We start from the raw sequence: 16,589 nt of genomic DNA, 5'->3' as shown, positions 1-16,589 counted from the left end.
AAAATAGACTATATTCTATAACTACAATGCCTTGGATTAAGTTTTACAAATGCTCTCTTGAAGTTGTTACAAAGTATAAATGACAGAAGCTGGGTGGATTTGTTTTTGCAGGCATGATGCTGTGTGGATATAGGACTATTGTTTCTTTGGACTTTAAGAAATCAAGAAAGTTTAAACACATATTGTAGTGTGGAATAATTGCCAAGTTTTTTTAGAAATAGGATTGAAAAGCTGATGGAGATTCAAAGCAGTGTAGTATGTAGACAGTAAATTTAATGAAAACCTTTCAAATCCTCCCCTTACTACACAAAAGTCGGGTTGTAACTTAAATGCACATTTTGATCATTAAAAATATATTCACAGCTTTTATTAGTATCAATCCTGCCAATTATTGACATAATTGAAACTATTCATATGCTTTCAGTTTCACTGCAGGACTGAATCGACCATTAACTGCTGATATTGACTAAATCTTCAGGGACTTAGAAGCCTGATAAATGATTAGCACTATTAATTAGGAAAGAAGAAACTTATGCACTTATTTTATTTTATTTTTTTGTAGATATAGAGTTTTGCTTTGTTGCCCTTGGTAGAGTGCTATGATGTCACAGCTCACAGCAACCTCCAGCTTTTGGGCTTAGGCGATTCTCTTGCCTCAGCCTCCCAAGTAGCTGGGACTACAGGTGCCTGCCACAATGCCCGGCTATTTTTTTGTTGCAGTTTGGCCGGGGCTGGGTTTGAACCTGCCACCCTCTGTATATGGGGCAAGCACCCTACCCACTGAGCCACAGGTGCCGCTCAAACTTATGTTCTTATTCTTTGTTTGAAAGTTAGAATTGGCCCATTTGGAGTTAGCTAACAACATTGCAATTTTAAATCATTTTTATTGATAACTACTTTGTATATGTAGAACTCAAACTTTGTTGTGTATGTTTATCATAAATTTCAAGAAGCTTACTATCTGGAAATAAGGAATAGTCAACTAGCAATGAATTCTCATACAGATAAAAGAAAAACATCATCTGGATGTTTTTCCTTGTCAGTTCATGCATATTCTTATAAAACAAACACATTAGGATTTTTTCATAATCTAGTTTTTATTCTCTACAAAGTATTCACTGATTTTCATAATTTACTTGTGTTTATTTTGGTAGGAAGTATGGTTCCTGCAATTTTGAGGGAATTTGCCTTACTCAATTTTCAGGCATGATTACTTTATTAGCTTTTCTTTTCTTTTCTTTTTTTTTTTTGTTTATTAAATCATAACTGTATACATTGATATGATCATGGGGCATCATACACTCGCTTCATAAACCATTTGACACATTTTTTATCACAGTGGTTTTATTAGCTTTTCTATGAATATATTATTTAAACTTGATGGTTAAGGTATCCAAATCTTTTTAATAATATTATTAAAGGTTTGTCATTTATTGAAACTGTACATAGTAGAACATTTAAGCATTTACCTAAAATAGAAGGATAATTATATTTTTGCCTGAGTTCTGAAGGATGCATCTCCTTAATCTTTTTCCCTCCTATTTTTATACAATAGAATGATCACTTCAAAATCTTTTAATGATCGCTCTAAGACATATCTTCACCTGTTTTATATTAAAGTAACCTATTCAAGAACAGAATACAGATACATGTATTCATCAATTTATCTATATTCTCTGTGTATTCAAACACTTGTTGGGGGACTGAATGAACAAATGAATTCCAGACAAACATGATATATTATATTCATCTTCAAAATTAGTGTATCTCACCTTTTGAAATTTTAATAACAAACTTATCAATTGTAAAATAATTCAAAAGAGGCTGGATATTCACTGAAAAAAATAAATGCGTGCTCAGTGAAAATATATATTTATAGAAAACTATGTACCCATCACAAGGTTACCATGTATACTTGATTTTTTCTAAAATGTTTACTGAGATTTCTGTGAGAATAATAGGACTATTCACTCAGTTTCTCATGCAAGAGCCAGAGATGCATCTTAGATTCCTAAGACTTAGATTGTCTTTCACTTTTAGAGAATTAGTTTTAATGATGCCACTCTCTAAACATTTAAATATTTCTCATATTTATCCACTTCCACATTCCTTGAAACTTTATCAGTACTCACCCAGAATATTAAATAGTCTCTGTACTGTTCTCCCTTTCTTCTATCTTACCAGCTTTGAATAAACTCAAATTCCATACCAGAGTGACTTTTCAAATTACATACAACTTTATTCACTCGCTCACAATTCCTCCTTCACACGATGATACCCACAGAATGATATCTTACTTCCTTAACACGATATCGAGACTTTTACATACTTGCTCAGTCTTATCTTCCATTAGTCTCTGCTTTCAATAAGTAATTTGTAGTTACCGGAACCCACTGTATAATTTCATGCATCTGTTAACTTTTCCCCACTGTTTAGGTTGCTTCTCTCTTAGTAACTCATGGTTTATATTCAGTGCATCTAGGTGGTGAAATTTCTAGAATAGTGGAAGAAAGGCATTAGCAAATCCTTTTCCTCCAAGAGCAACAATAAAATTCTCCAAATTACCAAACACAACTATTTCAGAACTCTAGAAATTAATTAAAAGGATGAAGAACATTTATGCAGAAAAGAAAACAAAACCTACTGAATCTTGGTAAACGCAATGGGGTGTGTGGTGCTTTAACTTGCACTTTTATGATTCTATCAGAGCTCTTCTGCTCAGAGCCCCACAGAGAAGAAACACATTTAGGAGCTTTATCAAAAACAATAGTAATTGGTGGCAAATAATTGGAGAAAGTCAACGTCTCAGCTGACTACAGCTATGATGTTGGGGTAATCAAGAGGCCAGGCCAAAACCTAACATGGAGATCTATGGACTGAGACAGTTGCAAGGGTATTTAATAGACATAAAATTGGTTTCTGGAAGACTATGTGCATGTAGAGGGCTAAATCCACGCGCACACTGCACACATGCACAGGCTGTGTGCACACTCAGGATAGACTGGAGAGCATCCTAGTTAGTTACTCAGACCTTCTGTTAATCAGTTTGATGAAAATATTTCAAATTGTATGTAAAACCAGCAAATTTTACCCCATGATTGCATTAATGTACACAGCTATGATTTAATAAAAAAAAAAAAAGAAGAAGAAGAAGAAGAAATTTAAAATCAAGGTAGTTATGTAAACAGCCTGGATCTTGAATGTGTGCCACAACCCACACATAGATAACCTTAGCCAATGGCAGAAGCCTCACTACCTCATCCAGTTTAAAGGGGACTATTGAACACTCACTGGATGATCACTAAGCTCTGTTTAAGAAACTAAGCTGAAAAATAATCATAATAAATAATTAATAAAAATAAAAACTTCAGTGTTCGGACACTGTAGGGAAAATGGTTTCAGTAGAATTAATCCAACAAGTTACTTGTAAACTGACAAGCAAATGAAAGCAACATGGGAGGGAAGGACTTAGGATCTAGATTTGCTACTATAATTTATCTAAAATACACAGTCTTTGGGAGGCTGAAGCAGGAGAATCACTTGAAGCCAGGAATATGAGACCAGAACAGGCAACATCGCAAGAAAGTATCTCCACAAAAAACTAAAGAAAAAAAAATTCAAGGCATGGTGGTGCATGTCTATAGTTCCAGCTATTCAGGAAGTCAAGGTAGAAGTGTCACTTGAACGCAGGAGTTTGAGACTGTAGTGAGTGATGACAGCACTGCACTGCACCCTGGGCAATAGAGCAAGACTCCATCTCTTCAAAAAAAGAAAAGGCACGCCGGAAAGGCTATGTTAACCACTGTGATAAAAATGTGTCAAATGGTTTATGAAGCGAGTGTATGATACCCCATGATCATATCAATGTATACAGTTATGATTTAATAAAAAAAAAAAGAAAGAAAAGGCAGCATAAATTTTAAAAATCCAGTCTTTAGCTAAAGTTATGGAGTATACAGAGGAAAACTGTAGCCCATGGGGAAAAAACCCAAAGTGATTAATATAAACTTTCTTGTACTTTAAGTTACCTATTATAAATATATTCAAAGAAAAAAGAAAATGTTTAAAGAATTGATAGAACTTCTTATACCAATGGCTCGCCAAGTAGAGAATATGAATAAAAGATATAAATCATAAAACTACAGAAATTCAAAAGTTATAAAGAGCAATAACTGAAAATAAAAAAATTTCTAGAATTGCTCAACTGCATATTTGAGACAGAAGAAAAAATCAGTGAATATGAAGTTAGGTTGCTGGAGATTATGTAGACTGCAGACGAGAATGAACAATGAATGAAGAATAAATGTGCAGATCCTGGTAGCTTTGTGGAATGCTGCTAAATACACCAACACATGCATAATGAAACCTTAGAGAGGAGAGAAAAGGGCATAAAAATACTGGAAGAAATAATACAGTAAAGTATTCCTATGGGAAAAGTTTATAGCCTTAATAATCTTTTTTTTTTTTTTTTTTTTTGCAGTTTTTGGCCAGGGCTGGGCTTGAACCACCACCTTCAGTATATGGGGCTGGTGCCCTCCTCCTTTGAACCAAAGGCAACACCTATAATCTTAATAATCTGCCTATATAAAAAGACAGAAAAATCACAAGTTAATAATCCAATGTCACATCTCAATAAAATCGAAAAAGAACAAACAAAACCCCAAGCAAGCATAAGAAAAGATATAATAAAGCTCAGAGCAGAAGTAAATGAAATTGAGACAAAAAACAAGCAAACAAAAAAAATATAAAAGATCAATGAAACAAAAAGATGGTTCTTTGAAAAGAAAAACAAAATCAATAGACCACTAGTGAGAGTAACCAGAAATAGAAGTGATAGGACTCAAATGTCCTCAATCATAAATGAAAAAGGAGGTATCCTAACTGATAATGTAAAAATACAAAATATCATACACAAGTACTATGAAATCTTTATGCAGGCAAACTAGAAAACATAGCAGAAATGGATAATCAATGGAAACACACAACTGTCCAAGCCATAATCAGGAAGAAATAGCAACTGTGAACAGACCAGTAATGACCAGTGAGACTGAAGCCCTAATAAAAAAATCTCTCTCCCAATAGAAACCCTGCACCAGATAGATTCACAGCTGAATTACACAGACCTGCAAGGAAGAAATGTTAACTATCTTACAGGAACCGTTCCATAATGTCAAGATGGAGAGACTCCCCTCTAACTCATTCTATGAAGCCAAGTATCACCCTGATATCAAATGATATCAAAGGCAGGAAAGGACACAGCAATAACCAAAAAAAGAAAGAAAGAAAGAAAAGAGAGAGAGATGTGAAGAGAGAGAGAGAGGAGGAGGAGGAGGAGGAGCAGGAGTAGGAGTAGGAGGAGGAGCAGGAGGAGGCTTCAGACAATTATCCCTTATAAGCATAGGTGCAAAAATTCTCAACAAAACACTAGCAAAACAGATTCAACGTTACATCAAAAAGCTAGTCCAGGATCACAAAGTTGGTTTCATTTCAGGGATGTAAGAATGGTTTACCACACAACAAATCAATAAATGTGACTCACCACATAAAAGGATACATGATCATCTCAATAGAGACACAAAAATCATTCAGTCAAATCTACTACACTTTCATGATAAAAATCCTCAACATACTAGGCATAGAAGGAACACAACTCAAAATTATAAAAGCCTTGTATGACAAACCCACAGCCAACAGCATACTGCATGGAGAAACCTTGAAAGCATTCTTCCTACAAACTGACACCCTTGTCACTGTCACCACTTCTGTTCAGGATAATACTGGAAGTCCTAGACAGGGTAATCGGGCAAGAGAAAGAAATAGAAGGCACCTCATTTGGGAGAGAAGAAGTCAGACCATTGCTGTTTGCTGAAGACGTGATATGGTATGTAGAAAACCATATAGACTCCAGTAACAGAATCCTGGAATTGATAAATACATTCAGCAAAAGGTCAGATTCCAAAATTAATGTACACTCACCAGTGGCTTTTCTATACATTAATAAAAGTCAATCAGAATGTCAAATTAAAGACTCAATACCACTTAAAATAGCAATAAAGAAAATAAAATACCTTGCAGTATTAATACTGTCAGGAGTACCTGACTTAAAATGGAAGTTAAAGATTTTTATAAGGACAACTACAAAACACTGATGGAAGAAATCATAGATGACTGAAACAAACAAAAAACATTCTTTGCTCGTGGATAGGTAGACTCAAAATTGTTAAAATGTCCATAATGCCCAAAGTGATTTAAAGATTTAATGCAGTCCCCATCAAAATACCACCATTATACCTTGCATTTCATAAATCAAGAAAAAATAATTCTACACTTCATCTGAAACCAACACTTCATATCAAAAGCAATATTAATAAAAAGGAAACAATGGGAAGAGATCATATTACTTGACTTCAAGTTATAAGGCTACAGTAACCCAAACTGCATGATACTGAATAAACGTAGAGATATAGTACAATGGTACAGAATAGAGAATCCAGATATAAAACTATCCACATACAAGCAAGTGTATAGTAGACAACAGCATACACTGGAAAAAAGCCAGTTTAATACTAATCAGGAAGAAATAGCAACTGTGAACAGACCAGTAATGACCAGTGAGACTGAAGCCCTAATAAAAACAATCTCTCCCCCCAATAGAAACCCTGGACCAGATAGATTCACAGCTGAATTACACAGACCTACAAATTAGGTCTGAATTACACAGACCTACAAATTAATTTTGAATACAAAATTAATTCAAGATTGATTAAGGACTTAAATGTATGGAATAAAACTATAAAAATTCTAGAAGAAAACATAGGAAAATAATTTTAGACATTAGTCTAGCTAAATAATTTATGACTAAAGAGCAAAAGTCAAATATAACAATGAGAATTGAGAAATGGGACTTAATTAAATTACAAAGGAAATCATTTGATCAACAGAGTGAAAAGTCAACCTACAGAATGGGAGAAAATATTCACAAACCATGCATATGACAAATAACTGATAACGATTTTTTTATCTTTTCATTATTTTTATAGCTGCTGTTTTGGGATAGAATCTCATTCTGTTGCCCAAGCGGGAGTGCCATGGCCTCAGCCTAGCTCTCAGCAGCCTCAGACTCTTGGGTTCAAGGGCTCCTCCTGCCTCAGCCTCCTGAGTAGCTGGGACTACAGGCACCCACCACAATGCCTGGCTATTTTTTTTTCTTTTTAGTGGAGATAGGATGTTACTCTTGCTCAGGCTGGTCTTGAACTCCTGACCTAAAAAGATCTTCCTGCCTCTGTCTCCCAGGTATGAGCCACCAACCCCAGCAAGGACTGTAATCTAGAATCTGCAAAGAACTTAAGTCAGTAAGAATAAAACAAACAATGCCATGAAGAAGTGGGAATAATACATGAACAGAAAATTTTTGAATGAAAATAGATAAATGGTCCCCAAACATATGAAAAATCACTAATAATCAAGGAAACTATAGTAAGATATCACCATACCCCTATCAGATGGCCATGGATGCAGAGAAAAGGAATACTTACACACTGTTGGTGGGACTGCAATTTAGTGCAACCTCTATGTAAAACATTATGGAGATTTCCCAAAGAACTACCATTCAATCCAGTAATCCCACTGCTGGGTATTTACCCAAAGGAAATGAAGTCATATTTTAAAAAGACACCTGCACTCAAATTTTTATTGCAGCACAATTCACAAATGACAAAATACGGAATCAACCTATGTGCCCTCAATTGATGAGTGGGTAAAAAGAAAAAAAATACGGTATATACATTCTATTCATCACAGAGTGCTACTCAACCATAAAACGGAATGAAATAATGTCATTTGCAGCAATTTATATGGAACTGGAGACTATAATTCTAAGTGAAGTCTCTCAGGAAGGAAAGACCAAACACCATATGTTCTCACTAATCAGTGAGAGCTAATAGGGTTACCAAGTGATACAAAGGACCTGAGAAACCAAGGATCTGGGAGGCGAGAGAGCTGGTGTGGGATAAAAACTTAACCTATTGGGTACAATGAACTCTACTCTGGTGACAGGCACAGCAAAGCCCCCAGAGAAGCATAATACAATATATCTCACAAAACTTCTACCCCTGAATTAGTATTTTGAAATTACAAAACAGAAATAATGACCACAAAATTCACAATTCAATGAAAAATATTAACAATACATGTTTAAGAAGCTCAACAAAATCCGAGTAGGGTAAACTCAAAGAGATCCATCATATTCAAATTACCAAAAGCTAAAGACACAGAGAAAATTTTGAATAAAAAAAGAGAAAAGTGATCCGTCATGTACAAAGAAATCACAATATAATTGGTGGTTGACTTTGACTCTTGCACCCATCAGAAATAATGGGTGTAAGAAAGCAGAGGGATGATAAATTCTTAGTGATGAAAAAACATTCCCAGCCAACCTAAATAAAGATATTCCCAAATAGATAAACATTGAGTAAGTTCATTTCTAATATAACTAAGTTAACAACATATACTAAAGGAGGCTTTTCACACCAGTAAGAAGAGCTTATAAGCTCTCCCCTCCCTTTCCTTCCTTTCCCCCTTCCCCCTATTCTTAGGTTGTAACTGGGTTATAGCTTTCATGTGAAAGCCATAAATTAGTTTCATAGTAGGGCTGAGTACATTGGATACTTTTTCTTCCATTCTTGAGATACTTTTCTAAGAAGAATATGTTCCAGCTCCATCCATGTAAACATGAAAGAGTAATGGCAAGAAAACCAATTTAAGTGTAGGGTAGAAGATGCATGTGGGATTCCGGCAGAAACAAGCACAGCACATTCAAGGAACTAAATTCATAATCAATGTTGATGTACAGCTGAAGTGAGAATGGCACGGACAGAGTCTTGAGAGGCATGTGAGCTGTGTTAGTAGTTTGGATTTATTGAAATATCAAAGGGAAACTTAGAAATTTTAAGCAGCCCTGCCCTGGGAACTTCCCAGCTCTGTGCATGTGTTTCTAGTCCCTGCGCTCCACCTAGGCTGGTACTGCCTCCGGCAAACCCTTTACTCACAGGGCCTGTGTTTCAGTCCCAGATCTGTTCCCTGGTGGTTGCCACCTGAGTAGATGCCAGGCCTCCTCTGGTTGCCTAGGGAGACAGGCTTTGGAATATCTGGGAGTGAGCCCTATTGTTGCCAAAAGATGGCTGCTGCTCTGTGCCTCTGGGTACTGCCACTCCGGTGTGGTTCCCTCTCAACCAACTGTCCTCTCCTCACTCCCGTGCCACAGAGTCAGCACTGACCAGGTGCAGTCTAAGGCCCTGTCCACACACCTCGAGAAATCACCCAAGAATCTGGACTCCTGGGGGACAGGCCTCCAGACCTCAGAGTGAGAGTGGAGGGGAGTGCTGGGAGCTCAGAGTTGCAGGTAGAAAATATATAGAATTTTATACAGTTTTATGCCTGGCAGGAGAATGCTGTGGCACCCTATTAGGGGAGGTAGGTCCAGTTTTTAGAGGGTCTTTCCCGTGGAGTGTAGTGCGAGGACCTTTGAACTCTGCTCATTTGTTTATGGGGCACTCTGAGCCATTCTCATGGGGTAGGTGACTCCTAACTGGTTGGTGATGGATTTTGTACCTTTTGTTTGTCTCCGCCCCAATTTTTAAATTTTTTACATGAAGTTAATATATGTTACCTAGAAAAAGTTAAATAAGATGAATTCAAAGATAAACCATTTTTTATTATATTCCTTTGTTATATGGCATTTCAAAAATGGAACAATAGGCAAATCCCTGCTACATTATAACTTAATGTAGAAAATTGTGTTTCTTATTTCAGGAGGTGATGATACCTGCCATTCAGTATGATATTCAACAGAACACTTCATATGTAAGGCAACATCATATTTTCCACATTGAAAAGTGGTGCTCTTTTGACGTTCAGCCCGCGGAGTTTGCTTTCCCTGTTTGGCTATCACCTGATTCCTGCCATCATAACATGTGTCAATATTACACTTCTGAGAAGGTCTTCTTCTGCCGTGGTCTGGAGGACGACCATGGGTCTTCAGATAATGGCGTACCACATATTGACAAAACTCCAGAGAATCCACTGGCTTCTCGTCACAGGTTTTATGCAGTTGCCAAGGATTTTCTAAGACCAATCTGAAACAGAACAAAGGAGGGCTTGAATACCTTTTCTTTACGTGGATTAATGCCTGATACTTACCAGTGTTACCTTCAGCTTTGTCTGAGCCTCCCATGAAATTGTTCTACACTTTGATCGTGTTTGGCTGCTGAACTTAGATCTTCTTGTTCAGTTTCTAGAAATAATGATTGACAAGGCATGGGGGCTTGACAGGGCTCAATACCAGCACCAGATGAGGCAACAGTGGCAGTTCTGCCTTTCTTATCAATTTGATAATTTGATGTGCCGTGTTCTTTTTCCTTCAGAGTGATGTCTGATTCCAATGGAGATTGTCAATGAAATCCTTTCTCATTTCACCTATTGCCTGATGTCCCATTGAACTGAGCCTATCAAGAAATGTAATAGTGGTGAAAATTTATCAAATACAAAATGGTATTGTCCAGTGTGTGCCTCGCTAAACTGAAAAACAGACAATGAACCAACCCTGCATTCCTCATGGTTAGTGTCTGGGGTTTCACCCTGATATGGCTGAAACCAGGTAACATAGCCCAGATGTGTTGCACCACACCAAAACTTACAGCCAAACCAAGAGTGCTTTCATCTAATAAATTGTTTGCACCTATGACAGCCAACATAAGGAAGCATGCATTCACCAAAGCTGAAATATGTTTTATTTGGAACAAATTTCATACAACTCTCACTGAGTGTGCCTGTAAGAGGTCACAGCTTGGAAAACTTGTCCACATGTCAGAAACATGCAAATTAGAAAATATAGTTTCACAACACAATATAGATGTGGCAGTGCTGAGAAGTACATTATGCACATCTGTTCTTTGATCCCAGCACACATGACTTCTAGGAAAGAAGTGGTAACCATTCAGAAAAACAATTCCTAGAAAACATTTGAATTTAGAGCTAGTCAAGCCAAGATTTACACCTTTACTTGAAGTGTATAAGTTGGAGTATGTGACAATGAGTCCAGTGATCTAGTTATCAAGAATTTCTGTGGGAGTTCTCAGTTCTCTGAAGAACTCATTTGGCGGTTCTGTAACTCTACTTGCTAGGGGATGTACAGTTAGGTAGTGAGCAGTTCCATTTGCAAATAATTTTGTCACTTTTTCTTTGATGGAAGGGGTTGCTGCACGGTTAATGTAGGTGGAAAGTCATTGTCAAGAGAGTCATCTTCAGGTGCATATAGAGGATCATCTGATACAGACTCAACATCATAGCCATCTTGAATAAGATTTGCAGGTGAAGCCACAAGGAGCCTGGGAGATTTTTTTTATTGTTCCACCTTCTTCATCTCCGGAGTCCTCATCGGAAATAGGTGCTGTAGCATTTTCAGGTGGTTGTATCACTGCAACAGTTTCTTCTATGCTGTCCACTGTCTCTAAAAGGTCAGTTGCTTCATGTAAACTTAGAGTTTGAGGCATCTTGAGACTTGTAAAATAACTTCAACTAAGAAAATGGGAAAATATACTAGTAGTCCTAGTGGTATGAGTCTTGTCTAGTGCTCCAGAAACAGAACTGACAACATGTCAAAACCATAACTAATACAATAATAATAACTTTGGTACTTTTTTAATAGTACAATAGCATAACTAGTAGAGAAGTAGTAGAAAAAATATTATTATAAGATGTAGTGCAGTCAAGTTGTATTTACCAGTCTTGGGATGGTTCTCTGAAGATTTGCATTACTTTTTGACAAACTCCCAGTGCTCCAGTAGCTGCAGCAGAGACTAACTCTGTGCACCACAGACAACATGTGTGAAAAATCAGACCTCAGTGATGACCTTGAGCAGGAGGACCTAAATAACTCCCATTTCACCACAGTTCCAATAATGGGACATGAGGCATAAGTTGGTTAAATCTAAAATGATTAAACATTGCAACACAAATGCAGAGATTATCAGGTTGGATTTTTAAAAAGTATTCAGTCTATCATTTATATGAGAGACATTTTGAATCAAACAAATTAAAGTTAAAGAAGAAAAAGACAAGAATAAAGAACCAAAAGAAAGTAAGGAGGGGGTGCACATAGTTCAGTGGTTAGGGCGCCAGCCACATGCACTGGGGCTGGTAGGTTTGAACCTGGCCCTGGCCTGCTAAACAAATAAACAAAAAATAGCCGGGCATTGTGGTGCCTGTAGTCCTACAGGTGGATCATCTGATACAGGTGATGATTTTGTATCAGGACTACCGCCTACAGGTGCCTGTAGTCCCAGCTACTAGGGAGGGTGAGACAAGAGAATTGCTTGAGCTCAGGAGTGGAAGTTGCTATGAGCTATGATGCCATAGCACTCTACAGAGGGCAACAAAGTGAGACTCTTTTTCAATAAAAATAAATAAATAAATATATAATAAAAGAAAGTAAGGAATACATAGAGTAAAATTCAAAAATGGAAATATATGCCATGATAAAGGAGCAGGAATGGTTTTGCTATGTAAATACTGCAGAAAACAGACTTAAAAGATCCTATTAGAGACAGAGAGAAACCATTTAAAATCACAAATGGGTCAGGAGGATATAACATTTATAAATATATGTTTTCATATATTTAGATCCCAAATACACGAAATAGCAATTGACAGAATTAAAAAGAGAAGTAGACAATTCATCAATAGCAGTTGCAGACATCAATACCCCTTGTCCATGATGGACGGAACAGACAGAAATCGTATGTGGATATGTGAGAGCTGAGTGACACTGGCGAACACTGCGCCCGACTTGCACCTGGCGGCCATTCTCCTCAGCAGAAGCAGAATATGCTCTTCCCAAGTGCATGAGGAACACTGTCAGACTGTATCACATATTAGGCCACACAGGAGGTCTACTCTCTTGATCAAATGGTAAGTCAGCAGAATAAAGGACTACTCTAATTAGAAGTGTATACTAGCTTGTTACAATACATTTAGAAATGAATAATTGTTTATACTTTAAAAGTACACATTGCTAAGGAGACAACAACCAAAGCAAAGAGACAACCTACACAATGGGAAAGGATATTTGCATATTTTCAATCAGACAAAAGCTTGATAACTAGGATCTACAGAGAACTCAAATTAATCCACATGAAAAAAGCCAACAATCCCATATATCAATGGGCAAGAGACATGAATAGAACTTTGTCTAAAGACGACAGACGAATGGCTAACAAACACATGAAAAAATGTTCATCATCTCTATATATTAGAGAAATGCAAATCAAAACAACCCTGAGATATCATCTAACCCCAGTGAGAATGGCCCACATCACAAAATCTCAAAACTGCAGATGCTGGCGTGGATGTGGAGAGAAGGGAACACTTTTACACTGCCGGTGGGACTGCAAACTAGTACAACCTTTCTGGAAGGAAGTATGGAGAAACCTCAAAGCACTCAAGCTAGACCTCCCATTTGATCCTGCAATCCCATTACTGGGCATCTACCCAGAAGGAAAAAAATCCTTTTATAATAAGGACACTTGTACTAGACTGTTTATTGCAGCTCAATTCACAATCGCCAAAATGTGGAAACAGCCTAAATGCCCACCAACCCAGGAATGGATTAACAAGCTGTGGTATATGTATACCATGGAATACTATTCAGCCATTAAAAAAAAAGGAGACTTTACATCCTTCGTATTAACCTGGATGGACGTGGAAGACATTATTCTTAGTAAAGCATCACAAGAATGGAGAAGCATGAATCCTATGTACTCAATTTTGATATGAGGACAATTAATGACAATTATGGTTATGGGGGGGGAGTAGAAAGAGGGAAGGAGGGAGGGGGGTGGGCCTTGGTTGTGTGTCGCACTTTATGGGGGCAAGACATGATTGCAAGAGGGACTTTACCTAACAACTGCAATCAGTGTAACCTAGCTTATTGTACCCTCAATGAATCCCCAACAATAAAAAAAAAAAAAAGTACACATTGCATTCGTTGAGCAATCTGTCTCAAATAAATGATTTGAATTTTTAAAGTTGTTTATTCATTTATTTATTTTTGATTGGCAAAAATTGCCTGAATTTAAAAGAATTTAAATCATCTAAACATGCTCTTTGACTAATATGAAATTAATTAAATTAAAATTCAGCATCATAATTAAATTAAAAATTAATAACAAGAAATTTTGGGAAATATACAAATATTTTAAGATAAAACACACATTTGATTTCACAAAATGTGATTTTGAAAGTTAAATTAATTTTTAAATAAAATATTTTGCAGTTTTTGGGTGCTCCATTTAATAACACACTTATTAATTCATTCCACAAACATTTATTGAGTGTTTACTATTTGCCAGACATTGTACAAAGCATTGGAAATATGTTGAAATCAAAATAGGTACAATAACTAATAAATCTTATTTTATAATGGGAAAATACGACAATTACATCCCAAATTAAATTTTTACAAATGGTATAATTGCAAAAGTTTTCCTGGAACAGTATGAAAAGAACACAAAGTTGGTAGAGACAGGCAGAGTTGTTGCATGTAAATTAAAACTTAATAGAGGAAACTGACATTAGAAGAATGGGAAATGATGTGATTAATTGGAGTAATGGCAAGAAAACCTACAATTTAAGTGTAGGGTAGAAGATGCATGTGGGATTCCGGCAGAAACAAGCACGGCACATTCAAGGAACTAAATTCATAATGAATGCTGATGTACAGCTGAAGTGAGGAGAATGGCACCGACAGAGTCTTGAGAGGCTTATGAGCTGTGTTAGGAGTTTGGATTTATTGAAATATCAAAGGGAAACTTTGAAATTTTAAGCAGCAATACAGTTTTTTGCTGTCAGAGGCTCATTTTCACTACTTAGAGGACGTAAGAGAAATGTTCAAGATCAGACACAGTTATGATGCCTGTGTGGGCCGTCCTGGTGACAGGATGACAGAAGTGTGCGGGAGCTGGCTCAAGGAGGTGAAAGTTAAATTGTTTAATTTCCATTCTACCTGTGAGGCATACAGTTGGAGCTGTCTTTTAGTTAGAGATCAGGTAAGGAAATTCAAGGCTTAGAAAAAAAGAAAAGAAGAGGGTGAAGGAAAGAAAGCGAGTGGATGGTAACTGAGTGAATGAGACACTGAAGGAGTGTATGTGATGAGAGAAGAAAAACATCTGAAGGAACAATAGCAGTTAAGGGATTGTCACACAGAGAAATTAGTGAAGCTGTGGCCAGAAGAGTAAGAGGATTGCGATACAGAAGTCATGTCAAGGAAAAGAAGGACTTAAGAAGTAAGAACCTGACAGATATAGCTCATCTAATTATGAAAATAATTACCTATTTATATAATTCCATAAATTAATTGGTATCACAGATCTAGGCTCTGATTAATTTGCCCCATGTCCTCCTCTCTCTTTGTCATTTGCTTGCCGTCCACTCTCCATTCTGATAACTTACGATATTTCAGCATATTTAAGGAGGGCTACTCTGCTTATATCATATATGTGTACACTAGTTTGTGACGATACTTTTGAAGTGAATAGTTATTTATATTTTAAAAGCATGCATTATATCCTTTGAATAATTTGCTTCAAATGGAGATTAACATTTGTAATGTTTATTCATGTGTTTATTTTTAATTGACAAAATATTTTATATATATTATTTACAGCTTGTTATGAAATCTGTACACGTGGCGGAACAACTAAATTCATCTCACTAATATATGCAGTACTCACATATTTCTCATCATTTCATAAGAATATCTACTCTTTTAGCAATTTCCAAGATTATTGTTATTAACCATAGTCACCATCCTGTATAACAGATCTGTTGAATTCCTTTCTCCTATCTAACCAAAATTTAGTATATTTTGGCCAACATCTCCTCAACCAACCCTTCTCTCTCCTAGACCCTGGTAACCGTTATTGTGCTTTATTTCCATTAATTCATATATTTTAGATTCCACATCTAAGTGAGATCTTATAATATTTGTCTTTTTGTGCTTGGCTTATTTCACTTAACATGTCTTCCAGGTTTATCCATAGTGTCATAAATGACAAGATTTCTTTCCTTCTGAGACTGAGTAGTATTGAATAGTATTCCGCTGTACATACATACCACATTTTCTTCATCCATTTATTCACAAATGAACATATTGGTTAAATCCATTTCTTGGCTATTGTTAATAATGCTGCAATAAAAACAGGAGTGCGACATCTCTCTGATATAGTGATTTCATTTTCTTTGGCTACATCCCCAGTAGTAGGATTGTCAGATCAAATGGTAGTCCTATTTTTTAATTTTTTGAGGAACTATTTTTCATAATGGCTGTGCTAATTTACATCCCATCAATAATGTGCAAAGACTCCATTTTCTTTACATTATTGTCATCACTTACCTATTTTCCTTTTTGATAACCAATTCTAACACGTGTGAGGTGATATCTTTTTGAAATGTCTGCTCAGCTTGAGTGGTATTGGCATGCTGAACACACATTTCTTAAAAGAAGATATCTGAATGGCCAACAGGTGTATGAAAAA

This window comes from Nycticebus coucang, chromosome 6, assembly GCF_027406575.1.
Source record: "Nycticebus coucang isolate mNycCou1 chromosome 6, mNycCou1.pri, whole genome shotgun sequence".
In the NCBI taxonomy this organism is placed as follows: domain Eukaryota; kingdom Metazoa; phylum Chordata; class Mammalia; order Primates; family Lorisidae; genus Nycticebus; species Nycticebus coucang.
The sequence above is the reverse complement of the archived record's forward strand: the minus strand, read 5'-3'. Positions refer to the sequence as shown.